General features: G+C 44.7%; 1 long non-coding RNA gene across 2 annotated transcripts; it reads right to left on the bottom strand.

Annotated features, from left to right (window-relative positions):
- Positions 1–1,942: 1,942 nt before the first annotated feature.
- Positions 1,943–25,083, bottom strand: LOC125635687 (uncharacterized). 2 transcript variants are annotated; one of them, XR_007356340.2, is made up of 4 exons: positions 24,833–25,083; positions 15,785–15,878; positions 6,969–8,954; positions 1,943–6,324 (listed from the first exon to the last, which is right to left on the bottom strand). It is a non-coding gene; the product is annotated as an uncharacterized LOC125635687 (long non-coding RNA). The 2 variants fall into 2 exon arrangements; XR_007356339.2 differs by lacking the exon at positions 15,785–15,878 and having other exon boundaries at positions 24,833–25,081.
- Between the last annotated feature and the right edge of the window lie 12 nt (positions 25,084–25,095).

The raw sequence follows: 25,095 nt of genomic DNA, 5'->3' as shown, positions 1-25,095 counted from the left end.
TTAGAGACTAACCAATTTATTTGAGCATGAGCTTTCGTGAGCCACAGCTCACTTCATCAGATGTGTACCGTGGAAACTGCAGCAGACTTTATATACACACAGAGAATATGAAACAATACCTCCTCCCACCCCACTGTCTTGCTGGTAATAGCTTATCTAAAGTGATCAACAGGTGGGCCATTTCCAGCACAAATCCAGGTTTTCTCACCCTCCACCCCCCCACACAAATTCACTCTCCTGCTGGTGCTAGCCCATCCAAAGTGACAACTCTTTACATAATCAAGTCGGGCTATTTCCTGCATAGATCCAGGTTTTCTCACTTCCCCCCCACCCCCATACACACACAAACTCACTCTCCTGCTGGTAATAGCTCATCTAAACTGACCACTCTCCAAGTTTAAATCCAAGTTAAACCAGAATATCTGGGGGGGGGGGGGGGGGTAGGAAAAAACAAGAGGAAACAGGCTACCTTGCATAATGACTTAGCCACTCCCAGTCTCTATTTAAGCCTAAATTAATAGTATCCAATTTGCAAATGAATTCCAATTCAGCAGTTTCTCGCTGGAGTCTGGATTTGAAGTTTTTTTGTTTTAAGATAGCGACCTTCATGTCTGTGATTGCGTGACCAGAGAGATTGAAGTGTTCTCCGACTGGTTTATGAATGTTATAATTCTTGACATCTGATTTGTGTCCATTTATTCTTTTACGTAGAGACTGTCCAGTTTGACCAATGTACATGGCAGAGGGGCATTGCCGGCACATGATGGCATATATCACATTGGTGGATGTGCAGGTGAACGAGCCTCTGATAGTGTGGCTGATGTTATTAGGCCCTGTGATGGTGTCCCCTGAATAGATATGTGGGCACAATTGGCAACGGGCTTTGTTGCAAGGATAAGTTCCTGGGTTAGTGGTTCTGTTGTGTGGTATGTGGTTGTTGGTGAGTATTTGCTTCAGGTTGCGGGGCTGTCTGTAGGCAAGGACTGGCCTGTCTCCCAAGACTTGTGAGAGTGTTGGGTCATCCTTTAGGATAGGTTGTAGATCCTTAATAATGCGTTGGAGGGGTTTTAGTTGGGGGCTGAAGGTGACCGCTAGTGGCGTTCTGTTATTAAGGATCTACAACCTATCCTAAAGGATGACCCAACACTCTCACAAGTCTTGGGAGACAGGCCAGTCCTTGCCTACAGACAGCCCCGCAACCTGAAGCAAATACTCACCAACAACCCCATACCACACAACAGAACCACTAACCCAGGAACTTATCCTTGCAACAAAGCCCGTTGCCAATTGTGCCCACATATCTATTCAGGGGACACCATCACAGGGCCTAATAACATCAGCCACACTATCAGAGGCTTGTCCACCTGCACATCCACCAATGTGATATATGCCATCATGTGCCAGCAATGCCCCTCTGCCATGTACATTGGTCAAACTGGACAGTCTCTACGTAAAAGAATAAATGGACACAAATCAGATGTCAAGAATTATAACATTCATAAACCAGTCGGAGAACACTTCAATCTCTCTGGTCACGCAATCACAGACATGAAGGTCGCTATCTTAAAACAAAAAAACTTCAAATCCAGACTCCAGCGAGAAACTGCTGAATTGGAATTCATTTGCAAATTGGATACTATTAATTTAGGCTTAAATAGAGACTGGGAGTGGCTAAGTCATTATGCAAGGTAGCCTGTTTCCTCTTGTTTTTTCCTACCCCCCCCCCCCCAGATATTCTGGTTTAACTTGGATTTAAACTTGGAGAGTGGTCAGTTTAGATGAGCTATTACCAGCAGGAGAGTGAGTTTGTGTGTGTATGGGGGTGGGGGGGAAGTGAGAAAACCTGGATCTATGCAGGAAATAGCCCGACTTGATTATGTAAAGAGTTGTCACTTTGGATGGGCTAGCACCAGCAGGAGAGTGAATTTGTGTGGGGGGGTGGAGGGTGAGAAAACCTGGATTTGTGCTGGAAATGGCCCACCTGTTGATCACTTTAGATAAGCTATTACCAGCAAGACAGTGGGGTGGGAGGAGGTATTGTTTCATATTCTCTGTGTGTATATAAAGTCTGCTGCAGTTTCCACGGTACACATCTGATGAAGTGAGCTGTGGCTCACGAAAGCTCATGCTCAAATAAATTGGTTAGTCTCTAAGGTGCCACAAGTACTCCTTTTCTTTTAACAATAGTGTTAATTTCTTTGTCCAGCCACAGGGTGGCAGCATAAACTTGAAAACTGTACTGGAGGAACACAATAACAGGAAATACCAAGAATACATTACTCTTCAATAGTAAACTTGTTGGGGCAGGGACCCCACAGCGGTATTTAGTTTATCTATGAGCAGTGCCATCCATCCCCATGACACTGTGTCAATGTTAAATACTAACATGCTACAGTTATGTTATGCTGCTGTGATGTCAATTTTATATACATAGTTATGTTATAATTTTGGAAAGGGATATAAACCCCCATGTTTCAGGGTTTATGCTAATCTCTGACTACTAACTAAAGGACAGATTATCCCACATCTGCCTATTGAAAGGTTTCTTGCACTTTCCTATGAAGTGCCTGGTGCTAGCCACCGTTGGAGACAAGATACTGGACTAGATGCCCCTTGGATCTGATCCAGTATGGCAATACCTATAATTTTACACATTTTTATCATGATACCATATTCTAAAGGCACCTCATATATGCAAAACTTTCACTTCATCCACCAACAAAATGCAGTCACTATTTGAGAGCAATGCTGTAACCGTAACTGCACCAATAATACGGCATAGCTGTTTTAAGACCAGGAAAGAATACATTACTCAACTGTACAAGAGTATTCAGTCAGATTCAGTGTAATTGCTCAATTTTAAATTTACGTGGGATACTATGTCTAACACCACCCATATCCTTGTAAAAGTGTCATGGAATATTTAATTTCACCCCAAATACCTAGGGCATCAATATGTATCTTTGGCATCTTTTCCCAGAACAGTCCTCCCCAACAACATGGTGAGTTTTTAAGTTCAACAATGACTCAGAAAAAGATACATGCCATGAACCGAATTACCAGTTTGACTTTCTCCAGTATTTAGGGCATGTCTACACAGACCAAAAAAAACAAAACAAAAGACCTTTGGTGGTGAGTCTTTGAGCTCACACTGTAGGGCTGAAAATAGCACTGTAGACATTTGGGCTCAGGCTGGAGCCAGGGTTCTGAAACTCAGCAAGAGGGAAATGTCTCAAAGTCCAGGCTCCAGCTATTTTAGCCCTGTAGTGCAAACCTTGGGAGCCTGAGTCAGTTGACCAGGTCTGATATTTGCTGCCATGGGTTTTTTTGGCTGTATAAACGTACCTTTTAGCTGTCTCTCATCAAGGTCCTAACCAAGCAAGATTTCCCCTTAGCTAGTAAGATACAATGAGACACTTTGATTTACACTGGATGCTATCCCATCATGTCTTAAAATCTGTCCTGCTTCAACCTGCTCAAAGTACCTTCCACTCTTTCAGTCTCAGCTTAAAACTCTCCTTATTTGTCTAACTTTTATTGATGTTTGAATTTTTATATGTTTTGCAGAACAAAATTTTTTCATATAACAATGATTGACTTTCAAAAGTATTGTATAATAATGTATTGTACAGTAAATATTCTATATAGGTAAAAGCTTAGCATAAAGTGTAATTAAATTAGCTATCATTTATACTGTGTACTTGCTTTTGCGACTTTTCATGTATTTTGAGATGGAGCAGCTTACAGAATTGTAAATATTACTCTTAAGAGCTATAAAGACATTCTTCCTGTAATTTAAAATTTGTTTCTAATGCCACATTTTACAAACACATCTGTAAGTCAAAATATGTTTTGCAGTTCAATTGAGCTGATGATAGTCAATTCAAATAGCATCCCTTTAAACAGCTGGCTTGTGAAAGGGGATCTTTAAGCCTTAAAAACATTTGATCAACAGTTGAATCTATCATTAAGTAAACATAATGTAAAGTTGTTTGTGATCATAGAACCGTAGGGTTAGAAGGGACTGCAAGCATCATATAGTCTATTCATAATATACATTCTTCTTCAAGTTCTTGCTCATGTGGCTTCCATTCTAGATGTGCACACACCTTAGCGGTATCTGTAGGGTCAGCTGTGGCACCCTCTGGAGTGTCTTGCTCATGTGTTGGTATATTAGGCGCCAGCAGCCCTATGCCCTCTCAGTTCTTTCCCCTGGTTGCAGGGTTTTAAGCCCTGCACTGACTGTAACAGGCCTATGCCTGTTAGTGACTCCCACAGCAGCTGCCTGAAGTGCTTGGGGGAATCACATGTAAAAAGTGTCGCATCTGTAAGAACTTTCGTCACAGAACACAGAAGGAGCACAAGGCCAGATTAGACTCCCAGCCCTTTGGCATCGCTGCGTAGTGCACCCCCGGCAGCCGGTTCTACCCGGCACAGCTCCCCTTCACTGGTGCCCGAGAAGAAATTGAAGAAGCATGACCTGGCACTGAGCAAGAAAAACCAAGGGGCATGGGGTAAAGAACCCTGTTTGGGCTGCCTGACCACCCTGGAACCACATCAGTGTGTCCCCCATTTGGAGGCTTATAGCCCCCCCCAAGGGATCTGCCACTGTCTCCAGGGTATGGTAGGGGTCCCAGACCCTTGGCGGAGCTGCTGCTTTCCCAGGCCTTCCCGGTGCCTAGAGAGCAAAGGACACTCCTAGCGCAGCTGGCATTGCATGTTGCAATGGCTCTGGCAAAGGCTTCCTGTGAGGGCAAGCCAGCCATAGTATCCTCCCAGAGGGAGAGTGAACACTGCTGGACCCCAGAGCCAAGGCAGTGCACTCAATCACCACGCCCTAGATCTCCACATCAAGCCAGTTCACCACTTTAGATCACTGGCACTGTGCTCCCAGAAACCACCCTCTTGAGGAGGTTCACCCAGAGAGAGACATGCTGGTCACTGTATGGCTGGTTTAGGTCATCCTCCCGCCAACCGTCTCCCCGATGTAGGTCACTGACAACTGGACCATGGGAATGTTCCCTAACGCGGTACCGATCCCTCCCACTCCCGGCACTGATCCGCTTATTCAAGGCACTGTTCACCCATGGTGACACTTAGCCACCAGACTCAGGTGTCAATGGTCCGACCGTGGTCACTGGAAGGGGATTCCTTCGGCATGGAGAGGGAGTTCAGCCCCTCACCGAGGCAGCACCAGCACGACTGGGCATCTGAGGCTGTGTCCACCTGTGCGATGCAGTCCTGGCAGCAGAGCCAGTAGCTGGCGCATTGGCCATCCTGAAGGACCTGGGCTGTGCTAGTTATGCCGATGACTCCTTTGTATCAATCGTCGGTAACTGCTTCAGAAAAGCGACAGACAGCACTGGGATTGGTGCATGAAGTGCAATCAGATGCCGGATGGAGGAGTGAGTGCCAACCCCAAAACCTTCATCCCCCATAGGGTATGAAGCCCCGGGCTCTCCCCCAATGGTCCAGAAGTCCTAATCCTCTCTAGATGAGGCTGTTGCGGGGCCCTCTCACGCTAGCCCACCAGACTATTTTAAGGAGCACCAAGCCCTCCTCTGAAAGGTGGCCACGAATGTAGGCCTAGAGGTGGAGAAGACGGCGGAGCAATTGGACACCTTGTTTAATGTGCTTTCTGCATCAACCCCGCACGCATCATGTTTCCAGTGTATGATGGGATCCTAAAGATTGCCAAAGCCCTCTGGCAAACCCCATCTGCAATCTCTCCCACCTCCAAGAAGGCTGAAAAGAAGTATTTTGTCCCAGCCAATGGGTTCGAATACTTATACAACCACTCTCCCCTGGGGTCGTTGGTCATTTCTGCAGCCCACGAGAAAGACAGATGGGCAATCCAGTGTACCCCCAAAAACAAAGAGGCCAAGAGGATTTTTTTGAAGGAAAATTTATTCCTCGGCCAGTGTTCAGTTCAGGGTCACAAACCACCAGGCTCTTTTGGGGACATATAACTTTAACTTATGGGACTCCCTACCCCAAGACTCAGCCCAAGAATTCAGGGCCCTTATTACCCTTATTGAGGAGGGTAATACAGTGGGTCCCTCCAAATGGTGTAGCTGATTCGGTGGCCAGGGTGGTCGCTTCAGCGGTGGTCATGAGGTGCAGTTCTTGGTTGGGGGCCTGTCCTGGGAGATGCAGTCCTAAATCTAGGACCTCCTGTTCGATGGGGTTGGACAGATGTGAGGCTGTATGGGCTAAAGGACACACAGGCCACCTTCCACTTGCTGGGTTTCCATACACCTCAGTCGACAAGGAAGCAGTTCTGGCCACTCTCATCCCCAAGGCCTTGGCAACCTCAACAGGGGTCTGCAAGGAGAAGGGATAGGGACATTAATTTTAGTTGGCAATGGCCTTCCTCCTCCCACTAACATACACAACTCGGCCCAGCAAAACATCACAGGGGCCAGAAGCGCCTCATTCTTTTCTCAACCATCTTCGTCCCTACCATTTGGCCTGGTCACGGGTCACCTCAGACCTGGGTGCTAGAAATTGTATTTCTGGGCTACACTCTACAATTCATGGCTACCCCCCACCCCGACCCCATCCCCCCTCCCTGTTCCTCTTCAGGGACCATTCTCATTCAGGAGGTCGACAACCTCCTGCAGTTGTGGGAGTAGAGGAGGACCCTTGGGAAATAAGGGGGAAAGGCTCTTCTCCTGCTATTTTCTAATCCCAAAAGCAAAAGAGGGCCTACGACCCATTCTGGACCTGTGGCAACTCAACGAATATTTCAAAAAGCTGAAGTTCCGCATGGTCTCCATCATTCCCTCCCCGGATCTGGGAGACTGGTATACTGCTCTCGGCTTGAAAGACACTTGTTTTCATAATTCCATCTTCCAAGGACACAGACGTTTCTCCCTTTTATGGTGGGCTAGCATCATTTCCAATTTATGGCGCTGCCCTTTGGTCTCTTGTTGGCCGCAAAATACATGGACCTGGTAGCCACTTACCTGAGATGTTGAGGGGTCGAGGTCTATCCTTATCTCGACGATTGGCTCATCAAGGGCAGATCACAGGATCAAGTGCAGAGAAGTCTCAATCTGGTGTGTTCTACCTGTCACGACCTGGGCCTATTAGTAAACTAAAAGAAACTGGTGCAAGGGATAGAGTTCATAGGGGCAGTCCTCAACTCCACGCAGGCCAGAGCCTTCCTTCTGGAGGCCCATTTCCAAGCCATGTTGGACTAGATCTCCCATATAAGGGGCCACCCACTCACCACCGCCCGCTCCTGCCTGAGGTTGTTAGACCACATGGCAGCTTGTACTTATGTGGTCCATCGTGCCTGGCTCCATCTCTGGCCGCTGCAAGCGTAGTTGACATCAGGTCTACACACCCAACAGGAGTGATCTAGACCTGGTAGTCAGGATGCCGGAACACATCCAGTTGTCACTGGAATGGTAGTTGGACCCCGAATCGCTGTTGGAGGGGGTTCCCTTCATGGCCACGGCCCCGTTGTTGACCCTGGTTTCTGATGCCTCAGGCCTGGGCTAGAGGAGTCCACCTGGCTGAGCTCAGCATGCAAAGTCGCTGGTTGCGGGACAACCGCTCCCTCCACATAAATGTCAGGGAGCGCAGAGCAGTTGGTTTGGCCTGCCGCACTTTCTGGTCCCACTTGAAGGGCAAAGTGGTACAAGTCCTGATGGACAACACTACCGCAATGTTTTATATCAACAAGCAGGGTGGAGCCAGGTTGACAGCCTTTTGCCAGGAAGCTCTCTAACTCTGGGACTTCTGTGTGCAGCATGCCATTCATCTCGTGGCCGTGCACCTCCCGGTGACCAGAAACATACTAGCAGATCACCTCAGCAGGACCTTCTCGTCTCACCATGAATGGTCACTCTATCCCGATGTGGTCAGTGTGATCTTCCAAAGGTGGGGAACTTCCCAGGTGGCCTTGTTTGCGACTTGTCAGAACAGGAAATCTCACGCGTTTTGCTTGATTTGGGGGATCAACAGAGGCCTGTCAGATGCCTTCTTATTCCTATGGTCGGGGGCTCTGATGTACGCCTTCCCGCTGGTGCCGATAATCCACAGAGTCCTCATGAAGATCAAATAGGACAGGGAAAAGGTAATCCTAATAGTCCCGGCTTGGCCTTGCCAGCACATTGCTGGATCTCTTGGTGGTGGCCCTGTGGCAGCTGCTTCTCTGGCCAGATTTGTTGTCCCAGAACCACAGCAGTCTTCTGCACCTGAACGTGGCAGTGCTGCATCCGACGGCTTGGCTGCCGCAGGGTTAAATGTGGAAGAGCAGAAGTGCTTGGCCCATGAATATCAGGTACTGTCAGGCAGCAGGAAGCCCTCTACCACGGCAGCCTACTTGGCCAAATGGAAACGTTTCACGTGCTGGGCCTTGGACCAGGGTATTAGGCCTGAGCAGGCTTCGCTGCAGTCGATCCTGGACTACCTGCTACATCTTAAGCTCCAGGGCTTGTCCCTTTCATCAATTAAGACCCACTTGGCCACTATATCAGCCTTTCACCCTCCAGTTCAGGGCAGCTCAGTCTTCACTCACGACATGACGGTCTGCTTCTTGAAGGGTCTCAAGTGACTCTATCCCCATGTCCAGGACCCCATCCTTCCTTGGGACCTGAATCTAGTGCTGGCATAGCTCATGGGTGCCCTATTCAAGCCACTGGCTTCCTGTTCTCTTCTTCTCTCCTGGAAGGTGTCATTCCTGGTGGCGATAACGTCTGCCCTTAAGGTCTCTGAGATTAGGGTCCTTACCTCGGAGCCACTCTATACGGTGTTTTTGAAGGACAAAGTCCACCTGCGGCTGCACCCAGCTTTCCTGCCCAAGGTTGTTTCAAGTGAGCCAGGACATATTCTTGCCAGTGTTCTTCCCAAAGCCTCAAATCTGAAGAGGAGCGTAGATTGTGCACTCTGGACGTCAGGAGAGCAAAAATCTCTGACAACTGTGCTCGCAGGCACACGCACACCTAAAATGGAATGGACATGAGCAACACATCTCAAAGAATAACAGTTATGAAAGGTAGGTAACCATTTTTTCCAGAGGTGCTTGAGACCAACAATGTGGATGCTGAATTTGTTAATTTTTATAGACTTTATTCCCAAGGTCTTTTAAAGAAAAATGAGGAACAGTTACTTTAGATTAATTCATTAACTACATCAAATACCTAGTCAACTTGACAGTTTAAAACTCACAGGCCAGGTGCTTGGTTGTATTCTGGCCTTCTTGCATTACCAGATTGCCCAGCGGAGGATTCCACCAGTGTGGAGGAACAATCCGCTGGCACAGAGCAGGTGTAGCTATTCTCCACTCAGCTCCAAAGTAGGCAGTGTGTCAGATGTGCAGCTGGAACATGATGTGCTCCACCTATGCTCAGATGACACATACTCCCTTAGGGATTATAGCCATTTTGGGGAAATGAAAGTGGTTCCCATGCTGCTCTAAATTGCACTGGGGCTCAAGCTGGTGCAAATGTGCTCTGAGAATAAGGGTGCAGTAAGCTGATCCCTTATGTCTCTGCAGCATCCAGCAGAAATTCCAGGCCATAATCTTTTCTCTGGGGGGTGGGAGGGACAGAGGAGGCACATTTGAGTATATAATGGAAGTTGATCCCTGGTTTGAAATTTCAAACAAAAGGTCTTCAACTCTATCTCCATCTTAATGTAATGTGAAATCTCATGCTGGCTTTGTTTAGGGAGGGTATTCCTTCCCCACATCTCTCATCAGTAAGCAAGAAGTTACATTGCAGTTTGATTTTTGTTATAGCTAGTACTGTTTTATTTAAGTGGAAGTGTTAACAGTATATGGAATTGATATTTTGATAAATAGCAGCCTTGGAAACAAGTGATATTGAAAAGGCAATGATTGAAATGGGAGAGCAGAGAAGGTTGAAGAAATTTGTAGAGTCTCATAATAACTAGCTGTATCCTCTTTTTAATGTGAATCCATATTAATTTGCCTTCTGCTAAACAGCCAGATTCTCAATTTGGGTAAATCAGAGTAGCTCATGTCGTCTTGTTATATCTATGAACTCTGTTTTGTACGTATATTTGGGCCATAGCAACTACTGATAAAGATGTCAAAGACAGTAAGAGCTGACATGTGGTTTGTTTGGTGTATTACTTTTATTGTAGCATGCTTGATCAATTAGCATAGTTCCTTTCTAACATTTTATGTTTTGTAAACATTCAATTGATGTTACTGAAGCCATTAACAACTCTTAAAAAGAAAGGAGGGGAAGGGACTCTGTTTGCAATAGAGTTCCAATTTTCTAATAGCACAAAACTGAACACCCCACCTGCACCCCTTCCCTGAGGTGCCTGCCCCGCCCTTCCTAAAGCCCCACCCATTACATTCCCCTTCCTTGGTGGCTCGTTCTCCCCCACCCTCACTCACTTTCACTGGACTTGGGGTGCAGGAGGGGGTGAGGGCTCCACCTGGGGATGCGGGCTCTGGGGTGGGGCTGGGGTTGAGGGGTTTGGGGTACAGGAGCAGGGCTCCAGGCTGGAGGGTGGGACTGGGGCAGGGGTTGGGGGGTGGGCTTACCTCAGACGGCTCCCAGTCAGTGGCGCAGCGGGAGGGCTAAGGCAGGCTGCCTGTCTGTGTTGGCGCTGTGTGCACACTGGTAGCAGACAGCAGGTCTGGCACTAGTAGGCGGGGGCGGTGCAAGAGGCTCCATGCATGCTGCTCTCGCCTGCAGGCACTGCCCCCCCGCAGCTCCCATGCGGAGCCAGTGCTCGGGGCAGGGCAGCAAGCGGAGCCCTGTGGCCCCCCTGCCTAGGAGCCGGACCTGCTGGTCGCTTCTGGGGCGCAGCACAGTGCCCCAGGACAGATAGACTAGCCTGCTTTAGCACCGCCAACCGGAGCCGCCAGGGTCCCTTTTCGACCAGGTGTTCTGGTCGAAAACTGGACACCTGGTCACCCTAGCTTGCAACAAGAATCATATATTCTACTGAATCCAAAATGGCTGACCATTAGTCTGCATTGTTTTACAGTCTTGCCCACCTGACCACGCTCGCTCGAGAGGAAACTGAAGCTAGACAAATTCAGACTGGAAATAAGGCATACCTTTTGAATAGTGAAAGTAATTAATCATTGGAACAATTTACTAAGGAGTGTAGTGGATTCTCCATCACTGACCAGTTTTTAATCAAGACTGGATTTTTTTTTCCCTAAAAGCTATGCTCTAGGAATTATTTTGGGGAAGTGCTATGGCCTGTGTTATATAGGAAGTCAGATCAGATGATCCCAATGGTCCCTTCTGGCCTCAGAATCTATAAAATCAACAGGTGAAAAGAGATTGTCTTGAAATTAGAGCTTTTCAATAAAATATGTTTTTTGGATTTACACTGAACAGAAATTCTTTTCTGCCTTCTCATTTGGAAGAAACTTTGTAATTAGTGGCTTCCAAATGCCTGCACATTAGTAGAGCACATACACTTAGACACCCACGAGGTGTTAGTAACGACATACTTCAATTTACAAAATGTTTCCACATCAGTGGTCTGATTCCTAGCCTATCACAAGATTTGTTGTTGGTTTTGTTTGTTTTTTTTTGCCAATTAAATCTTTTGTCAAGCTTAGTGATGTCCTGCTTGTCACCCAGGCATGGACAAGTGTTTTGAATAAGCTAGTTTCTACTGTGGCTAGTTTTCATCATCATTCCTGATGGTCACAAGTGCCTGCACATTTCTGTCCAGCTGGCTTCATGTTCAAGGTGCTTGAGAAGACTATGATGATGATGGCAAAAAGACACACAACAGATCTACAATGTGTGCAGTCCTATTTGTACAGATAAGTGGCTTCTGGCAAATCTGACCTCTGTCAAGCAGCTAACCAGTGCCCTGTGAAAGGGTAGGGGAAGGACTGTTTCTACCATTGACACTGACACTTACCCACATTGGCAGTGCACTGGTGGAGAATTAGCACAGTGGAGAACCACACAGTCAATGGCTTTACTCAAAGGAAGCATAATTCAAATAAAGTGTGACCATCTGTTTTTGTGGTATATGTCAAACAGCAATCAGTGTGGTAAATTCCTCTAGCATAGAATGGGCCTTAACGTATTTTCTTAAAAAATCACTGTGGCAGTTTATTCTAACTTTCATCAGTTGGCAAATGTATTCTGGCTTAGAAGCAGTTAAATACACACAAATCCCAGTAAAATTACATCAGTCATCATCACTACTGTGTTTTACAAATGGTGATATTTCACACTGATTGCTATCTGGAATATGAAAAAAATTAAGTCTTTCTACAGTCACTCATTTTAATTAAGAGTGTTTTAGATATTCTGACCAACTCTGGCATTTTCAGATAAAGTTTAGAAGGCTGGGCATGTGGTTAAGACAGAGTACTGGGATGAAGGAGATGTCATTTCTACAGACTTCCTGTGTGGTCACTGCCAAATCACCTACTGTGATAAACGGGGCGGGGGAGCTCCCTTTTATGGACACGTAGCCATCCAGTTAGCTAAAAAATCCCTGTTAGTAGCTGTTCTCCACTTGCTTTACCTATAACAACCAAATGCAGTTCAGTGGTTGAGAAGTGTCAGAAAGCCTTTAACCAGTTTAAGGCGGCCCTTACATCTGACCCTGTACTAAGGGCCCCGGACTACAACCAACCTTTCGTCATAACCACAGATGCGTCCAAGCGTGGTGTAGGAGCAGTTTTAATACAGGAAGGATCAGATCAACTATTCCATCCTGTCATGTTTCTCAGCAAAAAGCTTTCTGAGAGGGAAAGCCACTGGTCAGTCTCAGAAAAAGAATGTTACGCCATTGTGTATGCTCTGGAGAAGCTAAGCCCGTACATTTGGGGATGGCAGTTCCACCTGCAGACTGACCATGCTGCACTGTAGTGGTTTCACACAGTCAAAGAGACTAACAAAAAACTTCTTCGGTGGAGTTTAGCTCTTCAAGACTTTGATTTTGAAATACAACACATTTCAGAAGCCTCTAACAAAGGGGCTGATGCACTCTCCCGGGAAGGTTTCCCAGAATCAGCTGGGTAAAATGTCCCTATATTCTAAGTCATTGTAGTCCTTAAAATGTGAAAAATACTGTTTAGTTCTTCTTGTAATTAGTAGTAAAATTAAAGGTGCATGTATATTATTAACTCTGTTTCCTAAACCTCCAGGAAGAAATCCCAGCTGGTGTGGACCTGACCTGAACTAGGCTGGCCAGCACCGTCTGTGATTTGGGGGGCGTGTGATAAATGTAGGGAGGGAGGTAGCTCCCTTTTATGGACACCCAGCCAGCTACTGTTAATAGCTGTTCTCTACTTGCTTTTCCTATAAAGGGCTAAAAAGTTCATAGGTAAAAGGAAGGGAGTGGGCACCTGATCAAAAGAGCCAATGGGAAGGCTAGAACTTTTAAAATTGGGGAAAAACTTTCCTTTTGTCTGTCTGTCTGCTCTCTGGAGAGAGGACAGAGCAGAGACAGGGCTGGAGGTATGCTGTAAAAAGCTGTGGGCCAGGTATGAAAATCACCAGATCATACCTAGAAACTACTCATTTGAAACCCCATTTATGTAAGTAGATCAGGAAATGTCTAGGAAGATGCAATTAGCTTTATCTTTTATTTCTTTATGGCTTGTGGAGTTCTCTGTGCTAACCCCAGGTGCATTTGTTTTGTTTGTCACCTTTAAGATGGACCTCAAGAGAGCTATCTTGATGCTTAATCCTTGTAATTGTTTTTTTTTAAATCTAGCAAAAAGCCTAAATTCCAAATGTATTTTCTTTTTTTTAATAAAATTTACCCTTTTTAAGAATAGGATTGGATTTTTGTGTCCTAAGAGGTTTGTGCATATGTTGTTTAATTAGCCGGTGGCAAAAGCTAATTTCCTGTTTTCTTTCTCAGCTCTTCCCCAGAGGGGGTGTGAAAGGGCTTGAGGGTACACCACAGGAAGGAATTCCCAAGTACACCTTCCTGGGTTCCAAAAGGGTTTTTTTGCACCTGGGTGATGGCAGCATCTATCCATCCAACGTCAAAGAGAAGCTGTAACCTTGGGAGTTTAATACAAGCCTGGAGTGGTCAGCATTAATTTTTAGAATCCTTGCGGGCCCCCACTTTCTGCACTCGAAGTGCCAGAGTGGGGAATCAGCCCTGACACCTACTGTCGGATTTATTTATTTTTTAAATAAATCCCACTGATGTCAATGGAAGGTTCAGGTGCGCAGAACCTTTGAATATTAGGCTATTAAACTCTGGTTGCCTCTCCTCCCCATTTATAAAATGGGGGAAATGCTCAGTGTGTTGTTGGAAAGCTATGCACACCAATGTTTGTAAAGTGCTTTCTGATCTTTGGACAGAAAACATTGCAGAAGTGCAAATTATTTTTTTTAATAAGAAGAATGTGGGATTTTAGGTGTACTAGGAAAATGTTCGATCCTTAGTTTTTTAGTTGGAGAATAGATTTTTCTAATGAACACACTTTCTGTGACACAAGCTTTACTATTTATTGGGCATAGAATTAGTCAACCAGGGGAAAAAAAGGAACATTAAATGGAACAGCGGGGAGGCCAACTCTCCATCTCTGACTCCCATCCCTTACTGTGTCACTTTCACGTTCTCATTCTCTCCCTTTCTAATGCAAGCTAGGGAAACAGTGACTGGCTCAGCAGTAATCACATGAAGAAAAACAAAAGCAGCATGTGGGGAGGCCACAGTTTCAACCCCTCTCCCTTCCTTGCTCAGGAAAATATCACCTCTTGACACATCCCATGGGAAGCACATTTTGTGCTTTTAAATATTATTAAATTGACATGGGCATTTGCCAAATAAATACAGAAAACTACATTAAAATAGCATTGTTTCTGTCTTGAACACACAAAAGTCATGGAAAGTTTGAGTTAAGACTCCCATAGCACCCATAACATGCTAAGCCCCTTCTGGACAGTCATTGCAGCAGCACAAATGGATCTGTATCAAAGGATTTCTAATATGTTTTCAGAACACCTCATAGCCTAGCAAAAACCTTTTGGAAATGAAAAATAAAAGTACCAAAAGTAAGTTATGGCCTGTCCCTTTTTTAGTGTCCCAGAAGACGTGGTGTTCTGGCTACAATTACCTTGTTCAATGCTGTGTAACTCTATGGTCAAAACAGGTGTCTGTCTCTTCAAATCTCTTGTGAAAATAAGAAATTAAGGTACTAAAAGGAAATTATAGCCTGGAAGTTTACTCTTGTTTTGTCATGTGATTGCTGGGATGGCTGATTACTGAGTGAGTGTTTCGATTAACACAATATTTGTTTTATTTGCTAGCACCTGCCACAGTTTCTAACTATTTTCCTACTGGTTTGGAGCAGCATCTAGTATTGTGGGATTCTCTTATTTTTTATTTTACATTTGTGAAATTTACATGCCCTTTCCATGCTCTGGGGACCCTTATCTAATTTAATTATCACAGTAACTATCTTAATAGATTCTTCAATCTGGTCCAACAGTAAATTAAATATACAAATATGTCCCAACAGACATAATAATAAAATAAAACTCCTTCCACAGGAGGCATAATGATGTGAGCTATGTGCATTTTTTCCTTGACTGAAGAGTTCCTTTGAAATCTTGAAACTGAATTTCCTAGCTTCTTTATTAAGGAAATAATGACTGACTTAAGCTTAAACAGGGAACATTTTTTTTAAATGACTAAAAATGTAAAGGGAACAGTCTATTCTTTTTAAACTAACAAAAATAGTGGCAGTTAACAGAACAAAAAAGGAATTAATGGCAGCTGGGGAGATGTATATATTTTAAAGCAGAATTAGCCCAATATGACAGTCACCACCCTGTCCACTTACTTGTATTCTGTATCCCATTCTGCTACCCGCTGTCTTCATAGATTTTCAAGGTCTTCAGGGCATACTGTGTCACCCTATACATCCAAATAGCTCACTGCATAACACATAAGTAAACAATGATAAATAGGAAGGAGGGCTTACTCACCTCATGGAGTAACTGGAGTTCTTTGAGATGCACCTTTGATCAGAGGTTTTCGGTAGCAGAGCTCATTTGGCCCATGCATGTGCTCTAGCTATCCTCATGCCTTGCAATGAGGGTATATAGGGCTGCAATGGATGCAGTTCCTTCTTTATGGCACAGTGTGATGGAGATGAGACTCCGAAGGAGGGTGGGTAGTGGAGCTCCCATAGGGCGATACATCTCAAAGAACTCCAGTTACTGCCAAGGTGAATAATCCCTTCTTCTTTGAGTAGAGTCCCTATGGGTGCGCCGCGTGTGGTGACCCCTGAGCAGTTTGCTCTGAAGGAGATGGATCTAGAAGTGTTTGCAGAACTAAAGGTCGCGTCAACTCCAGAGATGTGCACTAAGGCCTAGTGCTCAAGAAGGCGTGAACAGAAGGCCATGTGGCAGTTTTGCAGATTTCAAAATGGCAACAGAGGTGAACTGAGCTCTGGTAGTATGGGCTATGACCCTAGAAGGGCATGGCAGTTTACCAGCTGCATAGCAGGAGAGGATGCAGCCAAACACCCACTTAGAAAGTCTCTGGGTGGATATTGGTATCCTTTTAACCCTGCTTGTGATGGACACAAATAGCCTTGGAGAAAAGAATAAATGGACAAAAATCTGACATCAGGAATCATAACACTCAAAAACCAGTACGAGAACACTTCAACCTCTCTGGTCACTCAGTAACAGACTTAAAGGTGGCAATTTTGTAACAGAAAAGCTTCAAAAACAGACTCCAACGAGAAACTGCTGAACTGGAATTAATTTGCAAACTAGATACCATTAACTTGGGCTTGAATAGAGACTGGGAGCGGCTGGGTCATTACACAAATTGAATCTATTTCCCCATGTTAAGTATCCTCACACCACCTTGACAACTGTCTGAAATGGGCCATCTTGATTATCGCTACAAAAGTGTTTTTTTCTTCCTGCTGATAATAGCTCATATTAATTAATTAGCCTCTTAGAGTTGGTATGGCAACTTCCACCTTTTCATGTTGTCTGTATGTGTATATATATCTTCTTATTATATGTTCCATTCTATGCATCTGATGAAGTGGGCTGTAGGCCACGAAAGCTTATGCTCAAATAAATTTGTTAGTCTCTAAGGTGCCACAAGTATTCCTGTTCTTTTTTTTTTTTTTTTTTAAATTTAGTTCTGTCCCAATAATATTTTAGCACTCTAGTAACATTTAGGTTGTGAAAGGCAGCATCCACCCTAGTTTGATGAAGTTTAGGGTGGAAAACTATCAGATGAAATTGTCCGATTAATATGAAAGTCCAAGACAACTCTACGTAAGAACCAAAGGTGTGATTCAAGGGATCCCTTATCCTTGAAGACTATGGAAAGGGGGGTCATCCCTCAACTCTTTAAGCAGAGGTAATTGCCACTAAAAAGGGAGTTTTCATTAAAAGGTTTAAAAGGGTACAAGTAGCTAGTGCTCAAAGGGAGGGTGCATCGGAAATTAAGAACTAAGTTCAAGTCCCAAGTTGCGGTGGGTTCTCTGACATTCAGGAAGAGATTCAATGACCATTTGATGAATCTAGAAGTTGTAGGGTGAGCAAATAGCAAGAAACTTTCTACAGGAGAATGAAATGCTGTGAAGGCTACTGGGTGAACTTCAGTGGAGATCAAAGAGAGACTCCTTGCTTAAGAGTGAAAAGATATTCTAGAACAGTGGTTCTCAACCAGGGGTACACATACCCCTAGGGGTATGCAGAGGTCTTCCAGGGGGTACATCAATTCATCTAGACCCCTCTCCCCCCCAGAGGTGGTCTCCCTCCAGGGCAGGGCTGGGACATACTGTGGGGTCAGCAGGCTTTGCGGCGCCCTGGTCATACCCTTCCTACTGAGAGACAGGGCTCCAGTCCTCAGCCCGGCAGGACAAGTCACACAAGTGTTGCCATCTGAACAGTTTTATAACAGACTACAGAAAAAGTACTAGCGAAGTCTGTACAAACTAAAATTTCATACAGGCAGTGACCTGTTTATGCTGCTTTATATACTATTCACTGAAATGTAAATACAATATTTATATTCCAATTGATTTATTTTATAATTATATGGTAAAATGAGAAAGTAAGCAATTTTTCAGTAATAGTGTGCCATGACACTTTTGTATTTTCATCTGATTTTGAAAGCAAGTAGTTTTTAAGTAGGTGAAAGTTGGTACACAAGACAAATCAGACTCCTCAAAGGGGTACAGTAGTCTGGAAAGGTTGATAACCGCTGTTCTAGAACGTTCAAGGTAGGAGAGTTGAAAGGAAATAGGAACGGTGACTACACCAGTGGTAAAATCTTTTCCATTTCTGAAGGTAAGTTTTCCTGGTGGATTCTCTTCCTGTTCAACAGGACTTCTTGAATTCTCTGGAACAGGAGAGTCATAACCCTGAGAGCCATCCAAGCTCTTGGTCATAGTGTGTTCAGGTTGGGTGGGGTCACAAACATTCCCTGAATCCTGAGTGAAGAAACTGGGAATCAGCAGGAGATTGATGGCTGGCTGGGAAAAAAGGTAAAATAGGTAAGCCAACTACACTTGTTTTAGCCATATTGGTGTGATTAAGATTACCAAGGCTTTGTCCTGTCTAATTTTGTTTAGAACCATGAGGATTAGCAGCGTTGGAGGGATCTAGGAGACTTCTTAATCAAGATAGGATAAAGTCAACCCTCCCCCCCTCCCCCCGGAACAGTGACCAAGACACATCCTCTTGACAAGAATTTTGGACATTTCTGGATTATAGTGCTGGTGAGGTGTACGTTTGGAAAAGACCAGGTAAGCAATATTTGCCTGAGAATGGATCTGTCAAATATCCACTTGTGATCTTGAGTGAAGTGACTGCTGAGGTCATCAGTTATAGTATTTTAGAGCCCAGGCAAATGATAAGGATTCAATGGGCTATGCACCAATTCTATAACCTGATTGCATTTGGGCAGAGGAAGGGGCTCTCGCTTAGCCTTGTCAGTTTATGCAGTACATACTGGCCCTGTTGTCTCTCATTATGCAAGTGGGTTGACTTTCCCTCACAAGATCGGATATGGTGGCAAGCGTATCTCCTGGTGGACCATGTCTCCTGGATAGCACTGTACTGTTAATATGCTCCCCATCCTAGGAGAGATGAGTCTGAAATGGGATAGCTGAAGGGAATTCCTGAGCACACCTTGTCCAGATTCTTCCACCAGTCAAGAGAGACTAACATGAGGCTGGGAGCAGAGAGTAACTTTTTCAGGCTGTCTTTGCTGGGAGTATAAACTGTTCTGAGCCAGGCTTGGAAGCAGTGTGGGTAAAAGTGGGCATGTAATGTGAAGGTAAATGCTGTCGTGCACAAGCAGGTGCAGGCACCATCTGGCAGTGACCTGTGGGCTCACATGAACTTGTGCGATTAACTGTGTTCGAATGAGAAATCTGTCCTCTCATAGACAGGATGAAATCTGTCTTCTCTGGATGTCATGGCATAGAGAGTGGCCCCTATAAACTCTATCCATTGCAGAGGTAAGAGGGAGGACTTTGCAGTATTGAGCTGAAGGCTGAGCATGTGAAAGAGAGACATAGCATTCTTTACTGCTGTTGGAACTTTGACATAGGAATGCCAATTGTTGAGATAGGAGAAAATGAGCACTCCCCATTAGTAAAGCTGTATAACAACTACCATGATAACTTTTGTAAACATTGTAGGGGTGGTAGAGAGTCAAAAAGGAGGATTTAATACTGATAGTGGTCCGACACCTGACCAATGACAAAGCATAGGAATCTCTTGTGAGAGATGTAGCATGACATGTAAGTATGCTTCTTGAAGGTCACAGGTCTCAGAATAGTGTCCCAGATTCAGGAATAGAATAGTATCTGTGAATGTTGCTATCTTGAATTTCTGCACCATGATGAAGGTAATCAGCATTCTGAGATCAAGAATTGGCCTCCACCTACCTTTCTTTTTGGCAACCAGAAAGTGTACTTGGAGTAAAATTTGCTTCCTTTCCATTGATGTATTGACTTAATGGAATATATGGGTCAAATGTGTTAATATAACCCAGTCACTATCCAAGATTAAATAGTGTTAAATAAGGTGTGGGGTTTGGAATAGAGACCTCAACCTGCTCAGTATTCTGGCAAACACCGTTAAACATCTTTTTAACCTTTTAGTAAAGATAAAGAAAGGAGGGAAAAACTTAATATTTGCAATATAAAGTGTAAACTAAGGCTTTCATTTTAACAACATCCCTTGTTCCATTTCCTTTTAGCTGGAGAGAGCTTTTTACAAGGAACTTTCCCGCCCCTTTGTTTGACAGTCTCTTAAATGGTATGAAAGATGGCAAAACCTGTCCTTTTGGGGAAAAGAGAAGAAACTAGCTTAGATGGGCTGGAGGTGGTGGTGTTAAAGTCCAATCCTGTTTCGTGCCAGGTGGTAGCTGGGATTCAGCTGGAGCTGGTATAGGTGGTGATGTCATATGGGTCACTCTCTTTGGCCCTGTCTGGTCAGGACATCTTTTAGGATAAGGATGACAAGATCCCAGGAGATGATGGGGTAGGAGCCACGATGGTGAAACTCGCTCCAGTACCCAATTTTCCCCCCCGCAAAGTCTTCCTTTAAATACTCACAATGGGAATGGTGGGCAGAATAGCCCATCCCTTCATTATTTTGTCCACCAATTAGGCATAATTTCTGATACATGAAATTTGGTTCACTGATGTCTGGTTCCCCTTTTCTTGTTTACCATGCATGGCATTATCAGTCCTTGAGTTATATCAGTAGGCCTTTTTGTTTGGACTAATTAAGTCGGTCTCCCTTTCATACCCTTTACCATCAATATTTGTTGTTATAGGTCTTAGGAACTTTCACTTACTTTTTACTGTTGAGTTCACAATTACAGTAAATTTGTAGGCCCAATTATTACAACAGTACTCAGTGGGAACTATATCCACAGCTTAGAAGCAGAGGGAAAGAATAGAATCATAGAATATCAGGGTAGGAAAGGGACCTCAGGAGGTCATCTAGTCCAACCCCCTGCTCAAAGCAGGACCAATCCCCAATTAAATCATCCCAGCCAGGGCTTTGTCAAGCCTGACCTTAAAAACTTCTAAGGAAGGAGATTCTACCACCTCCCTAGGTAACGCATTCCAGTGTTTCACCACCCTCTTAGTGAAAAAGTTTTTCCTAATATCCAACCTAAACCTCCCCCACTGCAACTTGAGACCATTACTCCTTGTCCTGTCCTCTTCTACCACTGAGAATAGTCTAGAACCATCCTCTCTGGAACCACCTCTCAGGTAGTTGAAAGCAGCTATCAAATCCCCCCTCATTCTTCTCTTCTGCAGACTAAACAATCCCAGTTCCCTCAGCCTCTCCTCATAAGTCATGTGTTCCAGACCCCTAATCATTTTTGTTGCACTTCGCTGGACTCTTTCCAACTTATCCACATCCTTCCTGTAGTGTGGGGCCCAAAACTGGACACAGTACTCCAGATGAGGCCTCACCAATGTCAAATAGAGGGGGACGATCACGTCCCTCGATCTGCTCGCTATGCCCCTACTTATACATCCCAAAATGCCATTGGCCTTCTTGGCAACAAGGGCACACCGCTGACTCATATCCAGCTTCTCGTCCACTGTCACCCCAGGTCCTTTTCCACAGAACTGCTGCCTAGCCATTCGGTCCCTAGTCTGTAGCTGTGCATTGGGTTCTTCCGTCCTAAGTGCAGGACCCTGCACTTATCCTTATTGAACCTCATCAGATTTCTTTTGGCCCAATCCTCCAATTTGTCTAGGTCCCTCTGTATCCTATCCCTGCCCTCCAGCGTATCTACCACTCCTCCCAGTTTAGTATCATCCGAAATTTTGCTGAGAGTGCAATCCACACCATCCTCCAGATCATTAATGAAGATATTGAACAAAACCGGCCCCAGGACCGACCCCTGGGGCACTCCACTTGACAAGGGCTGCCAACTGGACATGGAGCCATTGATCACTACCCGTTGAGCCCAACAATCTAGCCAACTTTCTACCCACCTTATAGTGCATTCATCCAGCCCATACTTCTTTAACTTGCTGATAAGAATCTCTTGTCTCCGCTGAGCGAAGAAAAGGGACAAAGAATGTGTTTAAGCAGTTGGATTTGTTTTGATTTGTTTGAGAATTCTGGAGAGAGACAGAGGCTGCTCTCCATAGAACAGGGTAGTGGTGCCTTATGTGAGGTTTCTGTGAAGGGGAGATGTCTGGGTATAGTTTATTCTCACCTCTGTTTGAGGAAACAAGACTTGCGTACATTTTGTCAATACACAAATTACACTAACATACTTGATGCTTCGTCACTGATTTCTGTTCCAAATGTAAAATTGACCTGCCGTACTCCAAAATCTGCTACTACTCACACAGGCAATAATACTAATAACTTACAATGTCCCCTTACAATCTCTGTAATACTTCACATTCACATGCCCAAGTGCTCCCAAAACAGAGTTGTTACACAATAAGCAGCCTGTTCATCTATCAGAGAAGAAAGGACAGAAAGAAAGGAGAGTGGTTGACTGCTTGGGACAGGTGGTGGGAATTATACAGACTGTATAATGCATAAATACAATGAGCCAAATGCCACTTTCATCTATACTTGGTTATCAACCTGGAGTGCTTCTGTTGACACAAGCAGGTCTGAATTGTGCAGTTTGTCCAACAGAGGGCAGTGGTACATACACTAGACAGTTTATTCCGTACATTTGTTTGAAAATTATCTCTTGCATAACTCCTGCTCATGAATTATTGTATTGTCTTTATGTATGGCAGCTCTTCTGTGTGAGGCTCTTTATAATTTTTGCTAATATATCAAGATGTGTTAATATTTTAGATACTTTACTTAGAATGTGATTGGAACAACATTCCTCATACAAAAACATAAATACGAGATCCTCCTTCCTGCTTCTCTGAACTTCCACCTCACTTCACTAGCATATCTTCCTGAACATCAATGTCCTTACTGCAATAACAAACTGTTAACAAAGCTGCAGCTATGTTGCCTACAAACTATTAAATGCTAAGAAAGTTCAGTAAGATGGTACTATTCAACACTGTACCTTGAAGAGGATCTTTTGAGAAAGTTATGGTTGATAAAGAAGTCTGATTGTGGGGTGGATTTCATTATAGCAGATATAATAGGAGTCAATATTTTAATCTGCTGATGATCTTCCTTTTTTGTTATGGTGGTGGGACAGGAGGAGAAACAATGGTGAGATAGAATATTCCTAAATGTGGTGTTTGTTCTATTCTTCTATATTATTATTTTTTATTTTTATTACAGTTGTGCCTAGGAGCCCCAGGTATGGATCAGGCCCCACTGTTTGATCTAGGTTAGCACAATAACATGGAATAGGTGTTTTCTAATTAATAGTGTACATGGTGTTTAGCATTTATAATAACAATTAAATGTGTGCTATTCAGTATTATTGTGTGTATTCAAAAATAATACAGTAATCATTGTTTCCTGTCATTTGAGTATTGGATAACTAAATATTTTATTGTGTAAAAGGCAATTTAAAAAGTCCTAGGAATGGTGGGATGTGATTTTTGTGGGGGGGACCCTATGAAACTGACTTGCAAAAATACATTTAAATAATGCTAAGGTTGCACCAGAAGCCAATAAAAACTAACAAAAATGTAAAGATATATCTCCCAAACCTAGACACGAGTCCCTCTTTGGCAAGTGGGTTCCTTATTGCACCACAGCAATCAAAGTAATTTAAAACTAGGAATGTCCTCCTTTATATCACAATCTTCATGTTCTCATTTTGGTTTAAAAAATATCAGTGCTTTTCTGTTTTCACGTGGTATCTGATTTTACACCAGCCTCAAACTTTTTTTCCTTTTTTATTTTGGTTATAGTTAATTGTTTAGAAATATTTTACAGGCAAGCTTCCTGTGAGAGAACCACTGAGCATCCTGATTCTGAGTTGTGTGTTGGAGAAAATATACAAAATGGAGAGGGTTTCTCAGATTATTTAACTGAAAAACATTAATTTAAAAACTTCCCTTTTCTTTTTTCTTCCAGACACACACACACACACACACACACACACACATAGCGGTTTAACTCTTTGTAATACACTTGTCTTTATTATCCAGATTGATGCAGAGCGGTAAAGAGGAGACAGTATCTTGTTTCAGAGGCTGGTGCCATAAACCTTCCCTCGGGCTCGAACGCCTCCCATCTGCTGAAGTGAGCTGTAGCCCACGAAAGCTTATGCTCCAATAAATTTGTTAGTCTCTAAGGTGCTACAAGGACTCCTGGCTTTTTTGTGGATACAGACTAACACAGCTGCTACTCTGTAACCTCATCCTAGTTTCTCAGGTATCACCCCAATCCTCCCATTCCTATCAGCGGTTCAGTCTGAGTCCCAACTATCACACCAGTTCTACCTGTAATAACTTCATCACAGGTAAAAGTCTGAAGACAGCAGGGTCCTTAAGGGAATTGCCCAGGCCAGCTTTCACAGTGCTCCTAGGTTAGGTAGTGTGTCCAACATCTCGCACGAACAGGCTGCTGCTGCATGCTGCCTGGCTTCTTTCACGGGTTGGGGTTTTGGACCGTGAGTCCCTTTGCTATTGTCCTTTTCTGCCTGAGTGGCAAGTTAGTACCCACCCCAATATTGTCTCTGTTTTGCTCCCCTTTACTAAGATTAGGCAGCTTTCTTCACTACGTTAGCGGGAAAAGGCTTTTCATTGCTCATTCCCCGAGGCCGTGTCTGCCGCCCGCTTGGTCACTGGAGCGGAAAGTGCCTCCCTTCCGGCACGGAGCGCGGTTGTAGCACCGAGCCTCTCCCACCTTCCCCTCGTCCCAAGGCTCGCTCCCGGGGTGGGAGGCCGCCCGAGCTGTGCGGCGGGGCGAGGCGGGAGTTTTACCTGCGGGGCGCAGGGCCGGGGGCGCTCGCTGCCCAGGCTCTACGCTGGCTGTAGGCGGCGGTTGGTTTCCCCAGGCGGCACCTGGCTTGGCGGGAGCGGGGCTGCGCCGGTGTGAAGGGCAGGGGGCTTTGGGGCCGGGGTCTGGTGCCTCGTTCCCCTTCTCGTTGCTCTTACCCCTCCTCCCCCGGGGTGCCTGGCGGAGTCGGCTCCGCCAGCTCGCCGGGCGGGGCGGGCTCCACCTCCAGGGCCGCCCCCTCCAGCCC

The sequence above is a fragment of the Caretta caretta genome, chromosome 4, assembly GCF_965140235.1.
Source record: "Caretta caretta isolate rCarCar2 chromosome 4, rCarCar1.hap1, whole genome shotgun sequence".
Classification (NCBI taxonomy): Eukaryota; Metazoa; Chordata; order Testudines; family Cheloniidae; genus Caretta; species Caretta caretta.
The sequence above is the reverse complement of the archived record's forward strand: the minus strand, read 5'-3'. Positions and strand labels throughout refer to the sequence as shown.